The following is a 24,522-nucleotide window of genomic DNA, read 5'->3' on the forward strand; positions in this document are numbered from 1 at the left end:
ATGAGCCAGCCCCAGCCCCTTATCTATTCTTTTTTTTTTTTTTTTTTTTTTGAGACGGAGTTTCGCTCTTGTTACCCAGGCTGGAGTGCAATGGCGCGATCTCGGCTCACCGCCACCTCCGCCCCCTGGGCTCAGGCAATTCTCCTGCCTCAGCCTCCTGAGTAGCTGGGATTACAGGCACGCGCCACCATGCCCAGCTAATGTGTTGTATTTTTAGTAGAGACTGGGTTTCACCATGTTGACCAGGATGGTCTTGATCTCTTGACCTCGTGATCCACCCGCCTCGGCCTCCCAAAGTGCTGGGATTACAGGCTTGAGCCACCGCGCCCGGCCCCCTTATCTATTCTTACGTGAACACCAGTTACATTGAATTAGGGCCCACCCCTTTGACCTTATTTTAACTTCATTACCTCTTTAAAGTTCATATTTTCAAACACAGTCACATTCTGAGGTATTGGAGGTTAGGACTTCAACATGTAAATTTGGGAGGGGACACCATTCAGCCCCTAACACTGAATAATGCTGGCTGGGCTCTGTAATTCACCGTTGAATTAAAGTGGTGAAAGTGGGCATCCTTGTATTGTTCCTGACCGTAGAGAGATTTTAAAGAGAATGCTCTTAAAATTTCACCATTACCTGGCCGGGCACGGTGGCTCAAGCCTGTAATCCCAGCACTTTGGGAGGCCGAGGCGGGTGGATCACAAGGTCGAGAGATCAAGACCAACCTGGTCAACATGGTGAAACCCCGTCTCTACTAAAAATACAAAAAATTAGCTGGGCGTGGTGGCACGTGCCTGTAATCCCAGCTACTCAGGAGGCTGAGGCAGGAGAATTGCCTGGCGAGCCGAGATCATGCCATTGCACTCCAGCCTGGGTAACAAGAGCGAAACACCGTCTCAAAAAAAAAAAAAAAAAAAAAAAAAAAAGAAAATTCACCATTACAAGTGGCGGTTGATGTGGGTTTCTTAAAGAAATTCCCTTTTGCAACTTGTCAGCTCTCAAGAATAGAACCGTTAGGGCTTGCCTTTGCCAGTTAGGCACTGTTGCAGAAGGACTGCACAGGTGATAATGTGTCTTTCCTGTTGTATCCTATCAGGAAGCCTGTGATGTCAGTCTTTCCGTGACTTGGTTCAGGTGGTTTCTGCCAGACAAAGGTGATCTGTAGCTGCCAACTGAGAGATGGCGTGCCTATCTTGTTTCCCAGTAACCTTTGACCAGTGGCTTGTTTTTTATTTATTTATTTATTTATTTATTTATTTATTTATTTTTTATTTTGATAGAGTCTCGTTCTTTCTCTCAAGCTGGAGTGCAATGGCGCTGTCTTGTCTTGCTGCAACCTCTGCTCCTGGGTTCAAGTGATTCTCCTGCCTCAGCCTCTTGAGTAGCCGGGACTACAGGCACCCGCATTGAGCTAATTTTTTGAATTTTTAGTAGAGACAGGGTTTCACCTTATTGGCCAGGCTGGTCTTGAACTCCTGACCTTGTGGTCTGCCCACCTTGGCCTCCCAAAGTGCTGGGATTACAGGTGTGAGCTACTGCTCCTGGCCTGACCAGTGTTTTTTAAAACCCATGGATAATCCTTAACGTTCTTTGAATTTAAAAAAATTTTAATGACAATCCTTTTCATTTCTAGAAATTCTGTTTAATTCTTTTTCTCACCTACTTTGTCCTTCCCTCCTGGGCAACATGGTGAAACCCCATCTCTACAAAAAAAAAAACAAAAAAAATTTCACTGCTGCTACGTACTTCTCTATGCTAAGACTAGACCACAGAGTAGTCCTTTGTAACTTTGCCCAGTTTTCTCCAGTGGTACATCCTACATAATTATGGTGCAATAGCAAAATGAGGAAATGGCATGGGTGCTGTTGGTATAATCCATAGACCTTATTCAGATCTCATCACTTTCACGGCACTCGTTTGTGTGTGTGCATGTGTATGTGTGCTGTGCGTGTGTGTGGTTTAGTGTATTTTTTTTTTTTTTTTTTTTTTTTTGAGATGGAAACTCACTCTGTCGTCCAGGCTGGAGTGCAGTGGCGTAATCTTGGCTCACTGCAACCTTTGCCTCCCAGATTCAATCAATTCTTTTGCTTCAGCGTCCCGAGTAGCTGGGATTACAGGTGCACACCACCACACCCGGCTAATTTTTTGTATCTTAGTAGAGACGAGGTTTTACCACGTTGCCCAGGCTGGTCTCAAACTCCTGAGCTCAGGCGGTCCACCTTCCTTGGCCTCCCAGAGTGCTAGGATTACAGGCATGAGCCACCACATCCAGCCCCGGTTTAGTGTAGTTTTATCACATGTATGGGTTTATGTATCCAGCACCACAATCAAGATAAAGAACTGTTCTGCCTCAGAGATCGCTAATGCTTCCCATTATGGTCATACCCATCTCTCTCTCTCCTCCCGTCCCTAATACTAGTTAGCCACTAATCTGTTCTCCAGCTCTAGAATTTCATCACTTCAATAATGCTATATAAATGGAATCATATGGCATATAATCCTGCGGATTGGCTTTCTTCACTTAGCGTAGTTCTCCAAACTTTTGTGTATTTCAGTAGTCCATTCCTTTTATTGCTAAATAGTAGTCCACGGTATGGATGGACCATAGTTTGTTTAATCCATCTGAGGATCTTTTAAAAATACTTGTGCTCAGGTGCAGTGGCTCACTCCTGTAATCCTAGCACTTTCTGAGGTTGAGGCGGGAGGATTGCTTGAGCCCAGGAATTTGAGACCAGAGTGGGCAACATGGCAAAACCCTGTCTCTGTGAAAAATACAAAAATTAGTAGGCCCAGCTACTTGGATCAGAGGATGGTTTGAGCCTGGGAGGCAGAGGTTGCAGTGAGCTGAGATTGTGCCACTGTCCTCCAGCCTGGGCAACAGAGCGAGGCCTTGTCTCAACAATAAATAAATAAAAATAAAGTGTATTCTGATATTAAAAAAGTACAAATACTTGTAGTCAGGTATGGTGGCTCACACCTGTAATTCTAGCACTTTGGGAGGCTGAGGCGGGGGGATTGCTTGAGTTGAGGAGTTTAACAACAGCCTGGCAACATAGTGAGACCTTGCCTTTACAAAAAGAAAAAAAAAAAACAACTGAGTGTCATGGCATATGCCTATAGTCCCAGCTACTCAGGAGGCTGAGGCAGGAGGATCACTTGAGCCTCGGACTTAAAGGCTATGATTGCACTGTACTCCAGCCTGGGCGACAGACCACCACCTCCACTACTGCCCACCTCCAAACACATTTTTTTTCCTTGGTATTCACGTAACTTTTATTACAGTACGTCATAATTGTTCCATTGTATTTATTATTGTTTTAAATCTCTTGCTGTGTCTAATTTGTAAACTAAATTTTATCATACGTATGTATATATAAGAAAAAACATGCAGTTTGGTATTATCTTGGTGTTAGGTATCCACTGGGGATCTGGGAGTCTATCCCTTGCAGAAAATAGAGGACTGTTATACTCAAGAGTGGAACTGCCAGATATTCTGGAATGTTTTAGAAGTTCTTTTTGCTCCAAAGTTTTAAAAACATTTTCCTCTAAAACTGTTACAGTGGGCCAGGCACGGTGGCTGATGCCTGTAATTCCAGCACTTTGGGAGGCTGAGGCGAGCAGATCACAAAGTCAAGAGATTGAGACCATCCTGGCTCACATTGTGAAACCTCATCTCTACTAAAAATACAAAAATTAATTGGGCATGGTGGCATGCACCTGTAGTCCCAGCTACTCAGCAGGCTGAGGCAGGAGAATCACTTGAACCCCGGAGGCAGAGGTTTCAGTGAGCCGAGATTGCACCACTGCACTCCAGCCTGGCAACAGAGTGAGACTTCATCTCAAAAAAAAAAAAAAAAAAAACCTGTTGTAGTATTAAGTATTGCTTTTTGCATTTTAGTCTTCGATACTTTTGGAATTCTTAAGAAAAATATTTAAATTTATAATGATGGCAGAGATCTATTATTTTTCCATATGAAGAGTCAATTTTTAAATAATCCATGATTTCCCCACCAATTTGGGATACCACCTGTATCAATTAAAAGTTCCCTATATATTTATGCACATATTTCTGAATTCAATATTCTGTCTCAGTCTCAATTTTATGACTGCTTCAACAACAAATAATTTTGATGATTATAGTTTTACAAGTCTTATATATAGCAAAACATATCACAAAAATGATAATTTTGTCTCTTAATTTCAAATCCTTATAAATCTCATATCGATTTCTTAATGCATCTGGTGGGCCTTCCAGGAACACATTAAGTAGTGTCCATGACTAGATCCTAACTTCAGGGAAAATACTTCTAGAAGTATGGCATCGATAATGCTTGTTGTAGGAGTTTTGAGGGAAAAGGTTTTCTTTATACTATAATACTTATTAAACATCACAGTATTTAAGTTTTGAATTGTTGCTCAAGGACTTCCCACATTCATGCCACTTTAATGTAAAATGAATTTTTTAATACACTATTAAGTGTAAAATCTGCTGAACATTTTGCTAAATCCAAGGCATTCATAGAGAACTGTAATGAGTATGAATTCTCTGGTGTCTACTGTGATGTGACTTTTCTCTGAAAGCTTTCCCACATTCACTACACTGAAGGTTTTTCACCAGTATGGATTCTTTTATGCAGAGCAAGAGTTGCGAACTGAGAAAAGGCTTTCTCACATTCATTCTAACCATAGGATTTCTCACCTGTGTGGCTTCTCATATGCACAGTAAGAGTGAGCTGTGACAGATGGCTTCCCCACAGACCTTACACTCATAAGGCTTATCACTTATATGAATTCTCACATGTACAATAAGTGATGTGATTTAAGAGAAGGCTTTTCCACATTTATTACATTCATAGAGTTTCTCTCCTGTGTGAGTATTGTGATGCTTAATGAAGTATTGCTTCTGCCTGAAGATTGTTCCACCTTCATTACATTTGTAGGGTTTCTCTCCAATATGAATTTTCTCATGCTCAGTGAGATTTGATTTGCCACTGAAGGCTTTCCATATTCCTTACATGTATAAGGTTTCTCTCCAGTGTGACTTTTCTGGTGTTTAATGAGGCTTCACTTCTGAATGAAAGCTTTCCCACCCCCTTTACATTCATAAGGTTTCTCTCTAGTATGGGTTCTCTGATGTATAATGAGGTGTTCCTTCTGGCTAAAAGCTTTTCCACACTCACTACATTTAATGGGCTTCTTTCCAGTATGGATATTCTGATGTTTAATGAGGTATTGCTTCTGGCTGAAGGCTCTTCCACACTGATTACGTTCAAATGGTCTTTGTCGAGTATGAATTTTTTCATGCTCAGTGAGATATGCTTTGCCATTAAAGGGTTTGGTTTCTGTATGATTTTTCTGGTATCTGATGAGGGTTGGCATCTGAGTAGAAACTTTTCCACATTCATGTTTTCTCTCCAGTGTGATGTTTCTGATGAGAAAGGAAGTTTTTCTTCTGGCTGAAGGCTTTTCCACATTTGTTACATTTATATGCTTTCTTTCCTGTGTGACTTCTTGGGTGTAGAGCAGGTGTCCCCAAACTTTTTACACAGGGGCCAGTTCACTGTCCCTCAGACCGTTGGAGGGCCGCCACATACTGTGCTCCTCTCACTAACCACCAATGAAAGAGGTGCCCCTTCCTGAAGTGCGGCAGGGGGACCAGATAAATGGCCTCAGGGGGCCGCATGCGGCCCGCAGGCTGTAGTTTGAGGACGCCTGGTGTAGAGTAAGGGATGAGACCCAAGAGAACACCATACCACACTCAGTGCATTCGTGAGATTTCTCTCCCATATACATTTTCTTATGCTCTGGGAAGTTTTGCTTTAGGCTAAACATTTTTCTACATTCATTACATTCATAAGGTTTCTCTCCAGTATGAATTTGATCGTGCTGAAGATCAGATTCATGCTGAAGACTTTCCAGCATTCCTATCATGCATGTGAATTTAATCAGGAGATTTCGCTTGTATCAAATAAGATGTAATAAGGATAAAAGCTTTCCCAAATTCACTAAATTATATGATGTATTTTCAATATTAATTATTGGGTATCTAATGAAGTCAAATTTATGATGGAAGACTTTTCTCACATTGATTACCCTGAGATGAGATGATTACAAAAAGGGATAAAATATAACATTCTCTCTAGATTCTTAATGGTTCTTACGCAGCTTCTCTCCTATTTAAGTATAAATTGTATATAAATTATGTTTCAAACTCTTTTGCGCTGAGTCCCATACACAGAAGGGTAGTTCTGAAGAATCAGTGATGGTGTTCAGAGGAAATACTTTGTTTCCTAAATCTTTCCTCAGTATTTTCACAGAGAAGGATGAGACTTAACTTACAAGTCTGTCATGTTGCCTCTTTATCTGTTTATAAACTTACAGCCAGAGACCACTGTGGCGAGCAGGAGGGTCTCTGTTGCCCCACTCTGTTGCCCAGGCTGGAGTACAGTGGTGCAATATTGGCTCACTGCAACTTCCGCCTCCGGGGTTAAAGCGATTCTCCTGCCTCAGCCTCCTGAGTAGCGGGGATTGCAGGCACATGCCACCACACCTGGCTGATTTTTGTATTTTTAGTAGAGATGGGTTTCCCTATGTTGGTCAGGCTGGTCTTGAACTCCTGATCTTGTGATCTGCCCTCCTCGGTCTCCCAAAGTGCTGGGACTACAGGCATGAGCCACCGCTCCCGATCAATCTTTTTTTAAGCTATGCTTGTTTAATCATCACATATCTATCCATTTGTCCACTTGTTTATGTATCTATAAACCTGTTATTTTCTACACATTTCAAAGTAAACTGCAGTCATCTTTATACTTATCTTTAAATTTTTCAATATGTACATCATTAGTTGGTGTTAAATGTTTCTTTATAGCTTTTTTCTCCGGATGGAAAGTTTATATGCAATGAAATGTACACATTTTAATTACATGTTCACTGGGTTTTCCAAGTGCATGCATCAGTGAAACCCAAACCCCTGTCAAGATAGGGAATGTGGCCGGGCGTGGTGGCTCACGCCTATAATTCCAGCACTTTGCGAGGCCAAAACTGGAGGATTGCTTGAACCCAGGAGTTTGAGACCAGCCTGGGCAACATGGTGAAACCCCATCTCTACCAAAAATACCAAAAAAAAATTAGCTGGGTGTGGTGGCGTGTGCCTGTATTTTTAGCTGCTTGGGAGGCTGAGGTGGGAGGACTGCTTGAGCCCAGGAGACAGAGGTTGCAGTGAGGCAGCATGGTACCACTGCACTGCAGACTGGGTGACAGAGCCAGACCTTGTCAAAAAAAAAAAAAAAAAAAAAAAAAAAGATAATGTTATATTACCCCACCTGCCTCCTCACATTGTGAGTCCGTAGACTCAGTGGACCCCAATTGTGAGATGTTTGTAAAAGCTCCCTGATTTTTGACACCTACTCTTTTTTTTTTGAGATGGAGTTTCGCTCCTGTTACCCAGGCTGGAGTGCAATGGCGCGATCTCGGCTCACCGCAACCTCCGCCTCCTGGGTTCAGGCAATTCTCCTGCCTCAGCCTCCTGAGTAGCTGGGATTACAGGCACGCGCCACCGTGCCCAGCTAATTTTTTGTATTTTTTTTTAGTAGAGACGGGGTTTCACCATGTTGACCAGAGTGCTCTCGATCTCTTGACCTCGTGATCCACCCGCCTCGGCCTCCCAAAGTGCTGGGATTACAGGCTTGAGCCATCGCGCCCCCACCGATGCCTACTCTTTTAAATAAAGAACGCTGGGGACGCGACAGACCTCTTCCAGGTCAGCAGGCTTGTTTAAGGTGAGGCCAGGTCCTCTGACCTCAGGGCTATGACTGCCATTCTCACTTCTTCAAGGCCACCTCCATTTCCAGCAGGCAGGTGTGTCAAAGACAGTAAAATTGAGAGAACTGTTGAGTGAACACCCATATAACCCCCACCTGGATTGTGCAGCCAACATTGTCTATGTTGCTTTATCATAAACTGTACAACCTTCCTTCCCACCATCCATTTGTCTGTCCATCTTACTTTTGTGATGCGTTTCAACTAATGAAGTCTTTTTTTTTTTTTTTTTTTTTTTTTTAAGATGGAGTTTCGCTCGTTACCCAGGCTGGAGTGCAATGGCGCGATCTCAGCTCACTGCAACCTCCGCCTCCTGGGTTCAGGCAGTTCTCCTGCCTCAGCCTCCTGAGTAGCTGGGATTACAGGCACGCGCCACCATGCCCAGCTGATTTTTTGTATTTTTAGTAGAGACGGGGTTTCACCATATTGACCAGGATGGTCTCGATCTCTTGACCTCGTGATCCACCCGCCTTGGCCTCCCAAAGTGCTGGGATTACAGGCTTGAGCCACCGTGCCCGGCCTCAACTAATGAAGTCTTAATCTTTGCATGATCTCTTCTGTGATTCTGCTCCGTGAAACAGACTTACAGAATTAAAGCAAGACTGGTGATGCATGTGAATGAGGAGAATCTGAGCCTTTTCATTTGCTGCCATTGGGGACACAATGTGAATTGGCACCTTCTGGTTTAGCTCCCTGAGACTTCTGGATTGGAAGTGAGGGAGGAGCCTCCTGAGGAAATGGACTGAAATTCCTGCTCTAAGTAGGCTGATTGCCTTCCCGAAGCTCTATTTATAGATCACAGAGGAAATCTGGGGGGTGGGGGGTGGGAGTGATCTCACTTCCCACCCTACTTAATAAAGTTAGTTCAGGTGGGTGTCTAGATAGAAACATAAAGTTAAACACCAATTATCTGAATATACATGTGAGGTGGGAATAGAGGGTCAGAAAAGCATTTTTGTTCTCTTAACTTGAGGACTCCAGCTGAAAACATAAAAGTCACCACTGGCTGGGTGCAGTGGCTCACGCCTGTAATCTCAGCACTTTGGGGGAGGCCAAGGTCGGCAGATCACCTGGTCAGGAGTTCAAGACCAGCCTTGCCAACATGGTGAAACCTCATCTCTACTAAAAGTACAAAATTAGCTGGGCCTGGTGGTACATGCCCGTAGTCCCAGCTACTCGGGAGACAGGCAGGAGAATCACTTGAACCCAGGAGGCAGAGGTTGCAGTAAGCCAAAATTACACCACTGCTCTCCAGCCTTGGCGACAGTGAGACTCTGTCTTAGGAAAAAAAAAAATCGCCAATGTCCAGTGGCTGTGACTACCGGGCTGTTTGTGAGCTTCCCTAATGCCCATGATAGGTGTGCCCCATGCTGTGAAACACATCCACTTACGAAATAAGCAAAGTAGCCTCCTGTAAGTAGTAATTTCCTCACAAACTCTGAAAATGTCTTTTCAGTTTGTACTTTGGTATGTACACATCACATTTTCGAGAAAGTCTAGACTTTAGAAAAGAGCTTTTAGGGTATTCCCAGGTTGTTCCTGGGCTCCTGTCCCCATTCAGGTCACCTCTGCTGGCTTCGTTTGGCTCATCGTGGCAGCACAGCTTCTTCTGTTAGACATTCCCTTTCGTGGTCGGAGTCTTCCCAAGCCCTGGTCAAAACTTTGCTTTTCGTGGCATGAACTGTATCTTCTCCTTCAGGGAACAGGACTGATTCCATTTTAGATGATTTCTTCCTTCCTTGTTGACAGTTCCCTTTGTGCTCCCCAAAGTCCCTAATCAAGGCCCCTTAGTCTCCTCTGGTTTTGTGGTTCCTGTGAAAAAGGCAGAAGCCTGTGTGGAAAATCCTCATCCTGCTGTGTTTCAACCAGCTGAGCGCTTTTTGTCTTCCAGAGTGGAAAGGACCTTAACTGTGTTGGTCCAAAACTGCGGTGCCTGGCTTCAGCAGTTTTGCTTTGGAGAAGGAAGGTAAACGCAGCAACATCTGTTGTGAGGGTAGGGGACTCTTGGGTCTGGTTCTGAAAGTCCATTTGTGCTGAGGGGTGGCCCTGCCGGGAGAAGCTGATGCCACTGCCTGCCTGGCACCCTGCCTGTTCTGTCTGCTTTGTTGACTTTGGTGGCTCAAGGGGCAAGCCAGGCACTGGCTCATCTTTTCCTGCCTGATTCTCTGGGCAGATTGCTCCATAGGGTCTGCAGGGAAGTAGGGGAAAGTGTGGGTATGGTCAGAATGGGACCACTATGTGGGCTTCTCAGTCCTCATGCTGTGTTATCAGTCTTGATGCTGCTCTGTGTCAGGTGCTTTTAATTAAGGGTCTAAGGAATCATTGCCTTTTACTTTAAGCAGCAATTTAATAATTTAGCAGTCAGGTAATACTAGCACTTTGTGCTCCCCTGGCCATTTTCTCCAGCTAAGTTCTGTGGTGGCCTTACTTGATTTCTCTCCTGATACTAATACCCCTGGGAGATTGGCTTTACCTATTCACATGGTGTGTGGCTTCTCTAGGAATGTGGGAATTGTTCCCTGGTGATGGTACCTTGGCTTTCACTGCCCACGTTAGTGGGACCATTCCAGCCCTCTTTTTCTCTATGTAGCCTTTTTTACAGGTCAAGTCCAGACAAGAGAATCTGACTCTCTTCTTGGTCTTTTTATAGCTTTCTTGTTTTAGAGGAGAAATTAAAGGAGCAGGGTGTCTTGATGAACCTGTTGGTGTGATCATATCAGCTTCCCAGAGCAAATTCAGAAAGAAGACCCTTTGTAACAGGCACAGTGGGTGGGCAGGTGTTTGTTTGTAGAGAGAGGGCTTCCCTCTTGCAACAAGGAGGGCCAGGCATGCATTGGGGCATGCTGCATTGAGGCAGGGAGTGAATTGAGAAGTGTGGGAATATCGTTTGGACTCTTCCCCTTGCTCCCATTTTAATGCTTTTTAAAGGAACTGTTTCTCAGGTTTAAATGAAGTGGCAACATTGGCTTGCTAGATTTTATTTATTTTTATTTTATTTATTTATTTTTGAGGTGACGTCTCGCTCTGTCGCCCAGGTTTACTAGAATTTAGAACCACTCCTTCGTGTGTGTATATCCATTCTGTCTCTCCAGTCCCCAGCGTATGATTTAGAATCTCACCTTCTTGCAGCAGAACCAGTGCCCTGATTTAAGATACCAGATGTCTCTGTTGTGAAGAACTTGGTTCCAGCACTTTCCATTCTACCAGCCCAGGACTAGGTTGTGTTCTGTCCTCAGTCATTGGAGTCTTGGGTAGACTGCAGGCCTGATGACAGGCATTGCTCATCTTCCTACAAGAGGCCTTTTCCTTCCTTTGTCCACAGAGCATTGTGGACACACCAGCTGCCTGCCTGGAGGAAGGAGCTCCTTCCTACCAGCCTGTAGAGTCTCATTTCTGCTGGAAAGACAAAAGAATGCCGCAGTCTTGACCTCAGGACCCTACCGAGCTTTCTAAGTGACCTTAGAGATTAAAGGTCTTTGATTTTACAGAAGAAAAACAGCATAAACACTTAGTCTAGTGGGAGTAATTTTTGCCTTTCCTACTAAAAGTAGCATTACCTGGGAAAGCCAGCCTTGTCTCCAACTGGACGCATCCTTGAAGGACCAAGGGGGTGTCTCTTGTAATACAAGCTTCTAGGAAAACCATCAATGTTTCTGCTCCAGTATCTCCTCAGTAAAGACATTCACCAGCCAGTGACTCAAGCCATTTCTAAGCTGCTCAGAATTTAGATCTATTCTTTGCTGAGCCGGCACGTTATATTCCATGTAATTGGGCATATTTGCCATTGGAGAAAATTCTGAGGACTGTAATCATTTTAGCCATTAATAGCTGATAGTCAGTTCTGTAGGTGCCCCTCCCCATATAACATCAGGACTCCTTGTTATATCTAGTTTGTAAGGATCCATAAAGATGAATTGGAATCATCTTCTTAAGAGGTATAGGCTTAAGGAAGTTGAACTGTAAAAGGACGAGTTTTATTCTATACAGCTCAGCATGCAAGCCAAGTGACTGTTCATTCACATTTTGATCAGTCAGCTCTGGCCAGAGGCCCTCAAAGGATTGGGCATGGTAGAGGATTTTATCATTTTCAATGAGAGTACTGCTCATAAATTCTAGTTGTTCTGAACAGAATAGGTTTGAAAGTCAGGTGTAAGATTATGTGTGATGTTGATGTTTACCTTTCTTGGTTAACAAATAAATCTGGTAGTGGTCCTCTGGACAAAATACTGAAGATACAGATACTGAAGTTCATAAGTATCATGATGTGAGAGGATAGATTCTCATTTTCATTCCTCGGACTTGTCTTATGGAAAGGACTTCTTTTTTCTTTGAGATGGAGTTTTGCTCTTGTCTCCCAGGCTGGAGTGCAGTGTCATGGCCTCAGCTCACTACAACCTCCACCTCCCAGGTTCAAGTGATTCCCCTGCCTCAGCCTCCCGAGTAGCTGGGATTATAGATGTGTACCACCATGCCTGGCTACTTATTGTATTTTTAGTAGAGAGGGGATTTTACCATGTTGGCCAGGCTGGTTTTGAACTCCTGACCTCGTGTGATCCACTTGTCTTGGCCTCCCAAAGTGCTGGAATTACAGGCCTGAGCCACCGCACCCGGCCAGGAAAAGACTTTTTAATGCCACTGGATCCTCTCCAGATGCATTTAGGCCTGTGACATCCTCCAGTTCAGTTTCCTGGGTAGCTGGTATTAACAGATTTAGATTCTTGTTTTGATGGGCATTCCTCTGTACAGAGTACTGTGGTGTTGTTGCATAGTCTTTCAGATTTGTTCAGAATTTCCTGGGGGTTTCTGTCATTCAGAATCAGGTACTACTGCGGCATCTTAGAATTCCCCCACCCTGACGTCCTGCTGCATTTCCCTGCTCCTTTGACTCCAGTGTAGTTCATGTGCTTGTTTCCTGCTTATTCATGCCAGATTTCTAATCTAAATGGAATTTCGTAAGGTTATTCTGATACAAATATAGATGGCCACAGAGTTTTGTTTTTTTCTTTGCTCTGCTTGAATCACCAGGTTTAATCAATACTTGGAGATTTTTTTTTTTTTTTTTTTTTTTTTTGAGACGGAGTTTCGCTCTTGTTACCCAGGCTGGAGTGCAATGGCGCGATCTCGGCCCACTGCAACCTCCGCCTCCTGGTTTCAGGCAATTCTCCTGCCTCAGCCTCCTGAGGAGCTGGGATTACAGGCACGCGCCACCATGCCCAGCTAATTTTTTGTATTTTTAGTAGAGACAGGGTTTTACCATGTTGACCAGGATGGTCTCTATCTCTTGACCTCGTGATCCACCCACCTCGGCCTCCCAAAGTGCTGGGATTACAGGCTTGAGCCACCGTGCCCGGCCTACTTGGAGATTTTTTTCATGTATTGATTTGATCCGAGATGGAGAGGTGGTAGGTTAAGAAAAGCTCCTGAAGGAGCAATTTATTCCTTAGCCAGGGCTTGGCCTGTTTGTTATGGCAGAGTGACCAGATTCATTCTGGCCTTTCAGGCGCTATCTCAGTCTCTTTCATTTTTATAAATAAGGGATTCATCTTCCTTGGCCTCAGGATCTTCATAACAGCTGCTTCGCAAGGAAGTCAGTGGAATTGCTTCTTTCCTTCAGCCTTGGAAACTTTATTTTTCATTTTTATCTTTTTTTTTTTTTTAAGAGTCTCTCTCTGTCGCCTCAGGCTGGAGTGTAGTGGCACAGTCTTGGCTTACTGCAACCCTTGTCTCCCGAGTTCAAGCAATTCTCTTGCCTCAGCTTCCTGAGTACAGTAGCTGGGATTACAGGTGTCCACCACCACACCGGGCTAAATTTTGTATTTTTAGTAGAGGTGGGGTTTTGCCATGCTGGCCAGGCTGATCTTAAACTCCTGACTTTGGTGATCCACCCTCCTCAGCCTCCCAAAGTGCTGGGATTACCCCCGCGTATTCCATGAGCCACCGCACCCAGCCAGAAACTGCTATTTATATATACTTGGTGGGCTATGTGTGGAGAAGAGTAAGGACCACTGCCGTTGTATACCTTATCAACAAATATGAGGCCTGAGAGAGATCCACTATTCCACCCTTTCTGGTCCTCTAAATATACTGATACTTTACCTCCCCTTTTTTCTTTGTTTTTTTTTATTATTATTATTATTTTATTTTGTTTTTGTAGAAATAGGGGTCTCACTGTGTTGTCCAGGCTGATCTTGAACTTTTGGGCCCATGCAATCCTCCCACCTCAGCCTCCATGGGACTATAAGCATGCACCACCATGGCCACTCCTTTGCTTTCTGTGTGGGAGCATTTAGATCTGAGGAGCTCTGTGGCTGGTCTCTTGAGGTGGGCTGTTCTCATCCATTATACGCAGCTTTTTATTCTTTGGCTTTCAGTAGCTTTGCTTGCAAGGAGCACTCTAAGAATAATATAATAACTGTTAAACCCAAGAATTATTTCCCTAAACCTGCTGGCCCAACATGACTGCAGGCAGCAGGAACTAAGGGGAAGAACAGTGGCTAAGTCCTCTGAAAAGGATGAGATAAATAGTTAAAGACAGGACAACTACTCTAAACCAGAAATGACTGCCATAGTGGGGATCAATTAAAGGGGAATTCAGAGCCCTACTGGACAATAAGGTTCCCAGCACTTGGGCACAAAGTGAGCAACAAACCTCATCACGATGGTTTGGAAAAGGGCTTTGGTTGAATTGGTAACCTGATGACAGATGAGGTGGAGAGTAGATGGCAGTGAGTGTTAGTACTCATCGTGCTCTGCTGGTTGGACTCAGGAGAGTTCCACATCCTCGTGGTTCCTTCTCGTTTCTTCTTTAAATAAACCGGTTCTCATTCCCCAGGTGATGCGCTGGGCTTTCTGTGTGCCTTAGTTCAGAGGGGGTGACCACCTTGTGTTTTCCTTGGACTGTTATGATCTGCTGCCAAATGTTTCCCCTCCAAGGGGCTGCTACCTGCCAGGTTTTTCATACTTGAATATAAACAACTAGATACTCGCCTTAATCCCCAGCTGTGTGAGCATGTGGGAGCAGTGAAGGAAGCCTCAGAATGTGTTAGGCTTGCCTGCTATAAGAAGAGCCAGAGGAGCTGCCCACTGTCAGGACTGTTTTCATAGTAGGTGTCAGGGCTTTGCAGTTACCCTTTGCCCTTGTAGTCTTGGCCCCAGATGTCTTGGATTTTCAAAAAGAAAAGCATAATGAATTCAAATCAAGCATAATACATCTCAGATGCAGTGGAGGTATCAAAGAAAATTACCATCTTCTTACTTTTGTTTGTGCTGAAATGGTTCACATCTCCTAGGAACGGGTTTTTCAGCCATCAAAGACTCCCATCTATCTCTTGAAGTTTGTTTGCGGGTCTTAACTGATCCTTCGATTTCTGAATGTGAGCAGAGAAGTGTTTGGAGCCAAAAATTCGAAGTTTTTACTCTACCTGTAATGTTTGGAAATTGTATAAAAGTATAAATCCATAAAATTGTATAAATCCATAAAAGTGGAGTAAAGGTCTTAGGCTGATGGATTTGATCCCTCCTTTCTCTCCTTCAGCCTGGCTTTGTTTCATTTGACCCTTGGAAGTCACGTTCTTCACATTCCTTCATCTCATTTCTCTCTTCACTCCTTTACGTATCTAGGGGGTCAGACTGACAGTTTGGCTAGGATTTTTTTTTTTTTTTTTTTGAGATGGAGTTTCACTCTTGTTACCCAGGCTGGAGTGCAATGGCGCGATCTCGGCTCACCACAACCTCCACCTCCTGGGCTCAGGCAATTCTCCTGCCTCAGCCTCCTGAGTAGCTGGGATTACAGGCATGCGCCACCACGCCCAGCTAGTTTTTATATTTTTAGTAGAGACGGGGTTTCACCATGTTGACCAGGATGGTCTCAATATCTCGACCTCGTGATCCACCAGCCTCGGCCTCCCAAAGTGCTGGGATTACAGGCTTGAGCCACTGCGCCTGGCCCTGGCTAGGATTTTATGGCTAGACTTGGTGTGATTATTTGGTATAGCCCAGGATATGAGGAGCTTCTCTCAGTTGTAAGAATGCAGAAGCGCTTGGACTTGCTGTTACAAACCAAGGTGATGGCACAGGTTTTTTGTCTTTTTTTTTTTTTTTTTTTTTTTTTTTTTTAAGACAGAGTCTCACTTTGTTGCCTAGGCTGGAGTACAGTGATGCAATCTTGGCTCACTGAAACCTCTGCTTCCTGGGTTCAAACAATTCTCCTGTCTCAGCCTCCTGAGAAGCTGGGATTACAGTTGCACACTACCATGCCTGGCTAATTTTTGTATTTTTAGTAGAGACAGGATTTTACTGTGTTGACTAGGCTGGTCTCAAATTCCTGACTTTGTGATCAGCCTGCCTCGGCCTCCCAAAGTGCTGAGATTACAGGTGCGAGCCACCGCACCTGCCAACAGTTTCTAAGTTAGGGTAGTCCCACTTTGCCTGTGGCAGGAGCAGGGAAATACATCTTATCTCTATGTTTGAGCACCATGACCATGAAATCCACCCTAGCATACCAGCCTCCGGAAATCTGTGTTTTTTGTTTATTTGTTTTTTGAGACAAGTTTCACTATCACTTAGGCTGGAGTATAGTGGCATGACCTCAGCTCACTGCAGCCTCTACTTCCCAGGTTCAATTGATTCTCCTGCCTCAGCCTCCTAAGTAGCTGATATTACAGACAAAAACTACCATGCCCGGCTAATTTTTATATTTTTAGTAGAGATGGGATTGTGCCCTGTTGGCCAGGCTGGTCTTGAACTCCTTGACCTCAGTGATCCGCTTGCCTCGGCCTCCCAAAGTGCTGAGATTACAGGCATGAGCCACCGTGTCCGGCCAGAAAACTTGGATTTTAATTTTGGCTGCACCCTTGATTTTGATGGTAGACTTCTCAGGCTGTCTCCATTTCTTCCCTGTACTATGAGGGTACTAGAGTTTCATAACTGGCATAAGGAAGAGAAGACTAGGAAAATGGGGAAGGAAATTCTCAGTAAGGCTGTGCAGTGATGACTCCCCTTCATGGGGCACTAATGAATTCAGATCCTGCTATGAAGCTCTGATTTTAAAAAAACTTTATTTATTTATTTATTTATTTTTTTTATTGCATTTTAGGTTTTGGGGTACATGTGATGAACATGCAAGATTGTTGCATAGGTACACACATGGCAGTGTGCTTTGCTGCCTTCCGTCCCCTCACCTGTATCTGTCATTTCTCCCCATGCTATCTCTTCCCACCTCCCCACCCCCCACCCCTCCCCCATTTCCCCCCAACGGACCCCAGTGTGTAGTGCTCCCCTCCCTGTGTCCATGTGTTCTCATTGTTCAACACCCGCCTATGAGCGAGAATATACGGTGTTTGATTTTCTGCTCTTGTGTCAGTTTGCTGAGAATGATGGTTTCCAGGTTCATCCATGTCCCTACAAAGGACGTGAACTCATCGTTTTTGATGGCTGCATAATATTCCATGGTGTATATGTACCACATTTTCCCTATCCAGTCTGTCATCGTTGGGCATTTGGGTTGGTTCCAGGTCTTTGCTATCGTAAACAGTGCTGCAATGAACATTCGTGTGCACGTGTCCTTGTAGTAGAATGATTTATAATCCTTTGGATATATACCCAGTAATGGGATTGCTGGGTCAAATGGGATTTCTATTTTTAGGTCCTTGAGGAATCGCCACACTGTCTTCCACAATGGTTGAATTAATTTACATTCCCACCAACAGTGTAAAAGTGTTCCTATTTCTCCACATCCTCTCCAGCATCTGTTGTCTCCCGATTTTTTAATGATCACCATTCTAACTGGTGTGAGATGGTATCTCAATGTGATTTTGATTTGCATTTCTCTGATGACCAGTGATGATGAGCATTTTTTCATATGTTTGTTGGCCTCCTGTATGTCTTCTTTTGTAAAGTATCTGTTCATATCCTTTGCCCATTTTTTTTTTTTTTTTTTTTACAAACAGCTCTGGGCATGGATAAAATTATTTTTTAAATGTTTTGTGGTACATAGTAGGTGTACGTTTTTATGGGGTACATGAGATGTTTTGATGCAGGCATGCAATGTGAAATAAGCACATCATGGAGAATGGGGTATCCATCCCCTCAAGCATTTATCCTATGAGTTACACACAAAACAATCACACTCTTTATTTAAAAATATGCAATTAAGTTATTAACTGGCTATAATCACCTTTTTGTGCTATCAAATAGTAGGTCTTATTCATTCTTTTTGTTGTTTTTTTTTGTACCCATTAACCATCCCACCTCCCCCCACTACCCTTCCCAGACTCTGGTAACCATCCTTCTACCCTCTGTGTCCGTGACTTCAGTTGTTTTGGTTTTCAGATCCCACCAATAAGTAAGAACATACGATGTTTATCTTCTGTTCCTGGCTTATTTCACTTAACATAATGATCTCCAGTTCCACTCATGTTGTTGCAGATGACTGGCTCTTACTCTTTTTTGTGGGTGAATCGTACTTCATAGTGTATATGTACCATGTTTCCTTTATCCATTCATCTGTTGATGGACCGCTCTTGATGTTTTTGCCAGCAGTTTTGTGATTTGATTTTGCTTGTGTTTGTGATGGTGAAGTTACCTAGGGAAGAAGACATTAAAAGTATGGGAGTTCTCAGTTGAGCCCTGCACCCCAATATGACTTTCACTCTACCAGGTTTCTCTTAACAGAATGAGTCGTCTTGCCACCAACTTGGTCTAAAGCACTCTTCTGAGAAACCAGATCCTTTGCGTCAGTTTCTGACCTGGCTGACACCTTCTACTGACAACTGGCCCAAGTGTAGCAGAACTGGGAGAGGTTTCCTTTCCCAAGAGACTGCAGCCGAGACAGTGGAAGACGGTGGTTTATATTGTATTTCCCTTAAGGTAATCTGTAAGAGAGGCTTAAAATTAGGTTACACTTTTGACTTGACAAAGTGTCAATGAAAAAAATATTCATGTTCTTGTTGTTACGCAGAGAGATCTAAGTGAAATGAGAAATCTAAGCAAATGGCTGTTCAGTCACTTCAGAAGAATGGAGACAGCTTACAGAACTTGCTTTGACAGAGCTGTTCTGGCTCATTTGTAATAACAGGCTTAGAACCTTCTGTGTTCAAGAGTGTGGCAGAAGGTAATGCCTAGTCGTCGTCTCCCTGGGAAGCAGCGTGGAGCACAGCCCTTGGAGATAAAGGCAGCAGAGGCCCGTGCCCATGCAGCATCAGCCTCTCAAGGCATCTCTGAAGGCAGCTGAGAAGTTTCCATCGACAGTGGCTCACGGCCAGTACTCTGACCTTTTGCTAAAGTTGGCAGTTACTGAAGTGAAATGAATTCTTTATCAGAAAGAGTCAATTAAAAGAGCTAAGTAAGAGAGAGTGCAAATGTGGACTGTGTCTTTACCTTTCCACAGCAGCTTTGGCCGCATGCCCCTGAGCTCACTTTCTCATCTGTGTGTTTAGCAGGATCACACAGGAGGAGCAGGTATGCCCCCATATCAGGCTCCTCTTGGCTGCCCGTGGCAAGACGAATGTTCCTACAGTCCTCAGTCTTTCGTGTCTTTGTTAGAGCCTCTGTACGTACGTCTAGCCGCTGCGTAATGGAGGCTCCTATGAGGTGGTGGGCTGTACTGTGGTGCTAGGAGAGGCAGGCCTGGCCATATGCCACATATGGGAGGAACAAGGAGGAATCTTCTGAGTTACAGGCTATATGAATAACAAATATCCCCTTGCCTTTTGTAATATAGACTTTTTTTTTTTAACCAGGGTGTCAGTTCTGGCAATATTATAGAACATTTACTACATGGGAGGCCTGGGGCTTCCCAGCTCCTTTGGTTTACCTGGCAAGAGTGCTCCCTTTCTTCAGGATGGAAGAACCCAAGGTTCTCCCGGAACTTCCCCTTGAGGGGCCTGTAATAGGAAAGAAATACGACAATAATCTCTAACTTTCCAGAGGCTTTATAATGGGAAGGGAACTTAGAGGCATAAGGCTCACTGTACAAGTGAAAAACAGGAGACAAAGCTAAGATTTGTGCAGAGTCACACGAGTGGCTAGGGTGGATGAGAACCTACCTGCTGTCAGCTTCCTGTGTAGCCCCTCTTCCCGTGCACCAGGCCAGCAGCAACCTGGGCACCCACAGCCAGACTCTGGAAAGTCCTGGGCCATTCCTCCCACCCTGATCTGCAGGGAATGCCTTCAGGGAGGCACTCTAGCCTGCCTGTAGGACGTCCACATTCCTGGAGGTGAGGGTTTAACTCCAGCCTAGATTTGGGGTGGGCATCTCCAGCCAGGCCCCAACCGTTGTACTTTCTCTCCCTTCATCTCTGACGTCTGCCACCTCCATGCTGCTTGGCATCCAGTTTACTGCATTCAGTGTTTGCTGTGGATAGGTGTGCATGGCATTTAGTTTTGGAAAAATACATTGTGGTATTTCGTTGGTGTATTTTAAATTTTAGCCCAAAGACCTTGATCTACTCTTAAAAGTATTGGAATTAATAAATCAAGGAAGACAGTGCTGGTCATTTCAGTGAATGATGAAGCGTGTGAAGTTACTTCGTGAACTCTGAAATTCAGGGGCTATCAAGAGAGGTGAATGATTGCGAGCACCTTGCAGACCTTCCACTAAGCTCTGTGAGTGGAAGACTCAATCAGAGAAGGAATGAGAGGAGGGAAACTCCAGACACAGTGCAGTCGCTGCCTTTGTTCAGCAATGAGGAGGGGAAGAGTGGCGTTCTGGGTTGGCTGTGACCTCCCTGTGTGTATCTGCCCCCTCATGCTAGGTGGCACTAGAGAAGTATTGGAGATAGTCTCCTGGCTTAGGATTTTTGTGAAAATACAAAGCTCCATTACTGATATTTCTTTTCTTTTTAAAGACACAGGGTCTTGGCCAGGTGCAGTGGCTCACGCCTGTAAATCCCAGCACTTTGGGAGGCTGAGGCAGGGGGATCACCTGACCTTAGGAGTTTGAGACTAGCCTGGGCAACATGGTGAAACCCCATCTCTACCAAAAATACAAAGCATAGCCCGGGGTGGTAGTGTGTGCCTGTAGTCTCAGCTACTAAAGAGGCTGAGTTGGGAGGATCCCTCTAGCCTGGGAGGTGGAGGTTGCGGTGAGCAGAGATTGTGCCACTGCATTCCAGTCTGAGTGACAGAGTGAGACTCCATCTCAAAAAAAAAAAAAAAAATTAATGAGACAAGGTCTTATTCCGTTACCCAGGCTAGAGTACAGTGGCATGATCATGGCTCACTGCAGCCTCTACCTTCTAGGCTCAAGTGTTGCTCCTTCCTTAGCCTCCCAGGTAGCTAGGATTATAGGTGTACACCACCCTGCCTGGCAATTTTTAAAATTTTTTGTAGAGATGAATTCTCACGATGTGCCCATGCTGGTCTTGAATTCCTAGCCTCAAACAATCCTCCGGCTCTTCAGCCTCCCAAAGTGCTGGGGTTACAGATGTGACCCACTACACCCAGCCTCCCTGTGTTTCTTATAGTTCATTGTATATATTTCTAGATCACCCCAAGGAATATGGGAATATTAATTCTTGGAAACTTTTCCCCTACCTCGAGTCTCCCATTAACTAATATTTGAGGTAAGGACCTGATTTGTCCTTGACTGAAAAAGAGGAACAAGTCTTGAGTGTTGGTTTGTTTTATTCCTCTCTAACCCCTACCTTGCCCTGGGCATTTCTTTCTCTCTTGACCCCAGGTCAGGCTGCCTGGGTTGAGATCTTAGCTCTGGTCACTCATAGCTGCCTTCCTGGGCCTCTGTTTCCTCATCTGTAAAGTAGGAGTAATAATAGTGCTGGCTCACACCTGTAATCCCAGCACTTTGGAAGGCTGAGGCTGGTAGATTAGCTGAGGTCAGGAGTTCAAGACCAGCCTGGCCAACATGGTGAAACCCTGTCTCTACTAAAAATAGAAAAATTAGCAGGGCTGGGTGCTTGGGAAGCTGAGGCAGGAGAATCGCTTGAACTTGGGAGGCGGAGGTTACAGTGAGCCAAGGTCATGCTACTGCATTCCAGCCTGGGTGACCGAGCCAGACTGTGTCTTAATCAATCAAATAAAATAAATTAAAATAAATAATGGTGCTTAGAGCAGAGATTCATGGGCCTAAATGCAACAATGTAAATAAATCTCCTAGAACTTGCCTGGCACATAGGAGTGGCTCTAGAAATGTAGGCTGTCGCTCTCATTTTTTTCTTCTTCCTTCTTGCCCTCCCCACTCCATGGAAGAGTTAAATGAGCAGTGGACTCAGAGCTGCTGTGGAGAGAGAATGGAGACCTTTTCAGGCTGCTCTTGGCCCTTCTCGTAATACCTGGCACCCCATGTGTCTTGTATCGGGGAAAGCCAGAGAGGGCTTTTTGGAAGAACCGACTGCTGGCTCTGCCCCAGCTCACCCTGCTGCTCCCTCAGCAGCGCATGTGTGTCCTTTGCCCCTCACAGGGCCCAGCAAACCAACAGGTGCACGGGGTGCAGACCTGGTCCTGCAGGAATGCAGAGTGGGCGTGTCTCAACCTACTTCACGTGAGAGATAGGCTGTGTCCCTGTGACCCTTGCTAGGTAACTCTTGCGCTTTGAAATAAGGAAAAAAGAGAATGTGCCTTCATGGTAGGAGAAATTATACCAATCCCATTGCCTTGGTAATTATAGTATTCCAAGTGATAGCAGGCAGCTAGAGCTGAAGATGAGGGAAAGCAAAAATGATAAGAAAGCCCGGGGGAGGCTGTTCACTTCTCACTCTAGTACAGTCTGCCAACCCAGAGGCTCCTGTGACTGAAGCTCCTCACTGGAGTTGGCAGGTCACCCCTGCATATTATAGGGCTGGACGTGTTAGCACCTCCCTGAGTCGGGGATGCCTTAGACTACTGCCATCAACAGCAACTCCTCAGCTCCTCCAGGGTTTTATTGTTTGTTCTGGCCAGAGCCACACTCCAGCTGTTTGTCACTTACACCTTTGTAGTAGCAGTGCCAACTGTTGTGACTTCTAGCTGAGATCAGGGATAATAAGTGTAGGCATTAGGGTGTGGGGGGACTTAATTTTTTTTAGTTATGAAAGTAATTTGAGTTCATCATCACAGAGTCAAACAATATAGGAAGCTTAAAGTTAAGGGTCTTATCCCTTCTTCTGCCCTGATCTCCCTGCTCTTGGGTGACCAGGTAGCCCTTGTGAAACATGGGTGTGTATGCTCAGAAGTATATCCTTCCTTATGCGTGTGCAAGCATGAATGGGTTTTCTTTGTTTGCTAAGGGTGTCACATTCTACATGTTTGTAACTTGCTTTTTTATTTTCCCTTTAATTCAGCCTGTGGACAAGTCAGTATATGGAATTTTTACCCTTTTGGAGGCTACTGATAGCCCTTCCTGTGGACATTCCACCAATTATTGGCCAGATCATAATTAACTTTAGAGACAAGAGGACTGTTGGAAAGTCCTGTATGTGGAAGCCACTGCTGCTGCCCCTCTGTCAGGTGACTGTCCTTCTGAGCCCTGTACCTGTTGGGAGGGCTCCTCTGGAGAGCAGGAGTGCATGGACTTGGCCAAGCACCTAGGAAGGGAAGTAGGAGTGAGATGCCAAACCACAGGGTCAGAAGGCATCTCTGCAGCCAGACTTCAAACTTGTTTCCCATTCAGGTCCAGAAGTTCAGTGGTAGAGACAAGACTGTGGAGACTTTCTTTGAAGAAACTGACCACTGCAGAAAAAAGACTAAATAGATACTAATGTTTGATCACAAATGAAAAAGCTCCCAAATAAAGTATCAGCTAATTGATCTAATAATATATTGAGGACATATATCACAAGTTCTGTTTTCCCCCAAAAGGTAAGATTGGTTCAACATCAGAGACCCTGTTACATCAATAGACCAAAGAAGGGGAAGACGTAATTATGTCACTTGATACAGAAAACAAATTTGATGAGTTCAATGCCATTTTATGTTTAACATTCTCAACAAAATAATGACAAAGAAACAATTTGATTTTAAAATGTTGTACCAAAAATCTACAGCAAACGGTTATTCAGTGGAAGTTTTTTATTTTTTTGAGACAGCATTTTGCCTTGTTGCCCAGGCTGGAGAGCAGTGGTGCAATCTTGGCTCACTGCAGCCTCTGCCTTCCTGGTTCAAGCCATTCTCCTGTCTCAGCCTCCTGAGTAGCAGGGATTACAGGCATGCGCCACCACACCTGGCTAATTTTTGTGTTTTTAGAGGAGCTGGGGTTTCACCATGTTGGCCAGGCTGATCTTGAACTCCCAGCCTCAGGTGATCCACCTGCTTCGGCCTCCCCAAGTGCTGGGATTACAGCCATGAGCCACCACACCCGGCCAGGAAGAAATTTTGTTAAACATAATAGTGGAGGTACTGACCAACAGGTTAAGGAAAGGAAAATTAAAGAAGGAATGAGATAACACTTTATTTTTACTTGATATGAACTGATGAGAACAAAATCTGTCTAATTAAAATGACTTTCTCAGGCTGGGCGCGGTGGCTCAAGCCTGTAATCCCAGCACTTTGGGAGGCCGAGGCGGGTGGATCACGAGGTCGAGAGATCGAGACCATCCTGGTCAACATGGTGAAACCCCGTCTCTACTAAAAATACAAAAAATTAGCTGGGCATGGTGGCGCGTGCCTGTAAACCCAGCTACTCAGGAGGCTGAGGCAGGAGAATTGCCTGAACCCAGGAGGCGGAGGTTGCGGTGAGCCGAGATCGCGCCATTGCACTCCAGCCTGGGTAAC

General features: G+C 44.6%; 1 protein-coding gene across 4 annotated transcripts in view; it reads left to right on the forward strand.

The window, feature by feature from the left end:
• ZNRF1 (zinc and ring finger 1) overlaps positions 1–24,522 on the forward strand; it is a 132,374-nt gene that overhangs the window by 56,038 nt on the left and 51,814 nt on the right. The window lies entirely within an intron of this gene.

This window comes from Saimiri boliviensis, chromosome 1, assembly GCF_048565385.1.
Source record: "Saimiri boliviensis isolate mSaiBol1 chromosome 1, mSaiBol1.pri, whole genome shotgun sequence".
NCBI lineage: Eukaryota > Metazoa > Chordata > Mammalia > Primates > Cebidae > Saimiri > Saimiri boliviensis.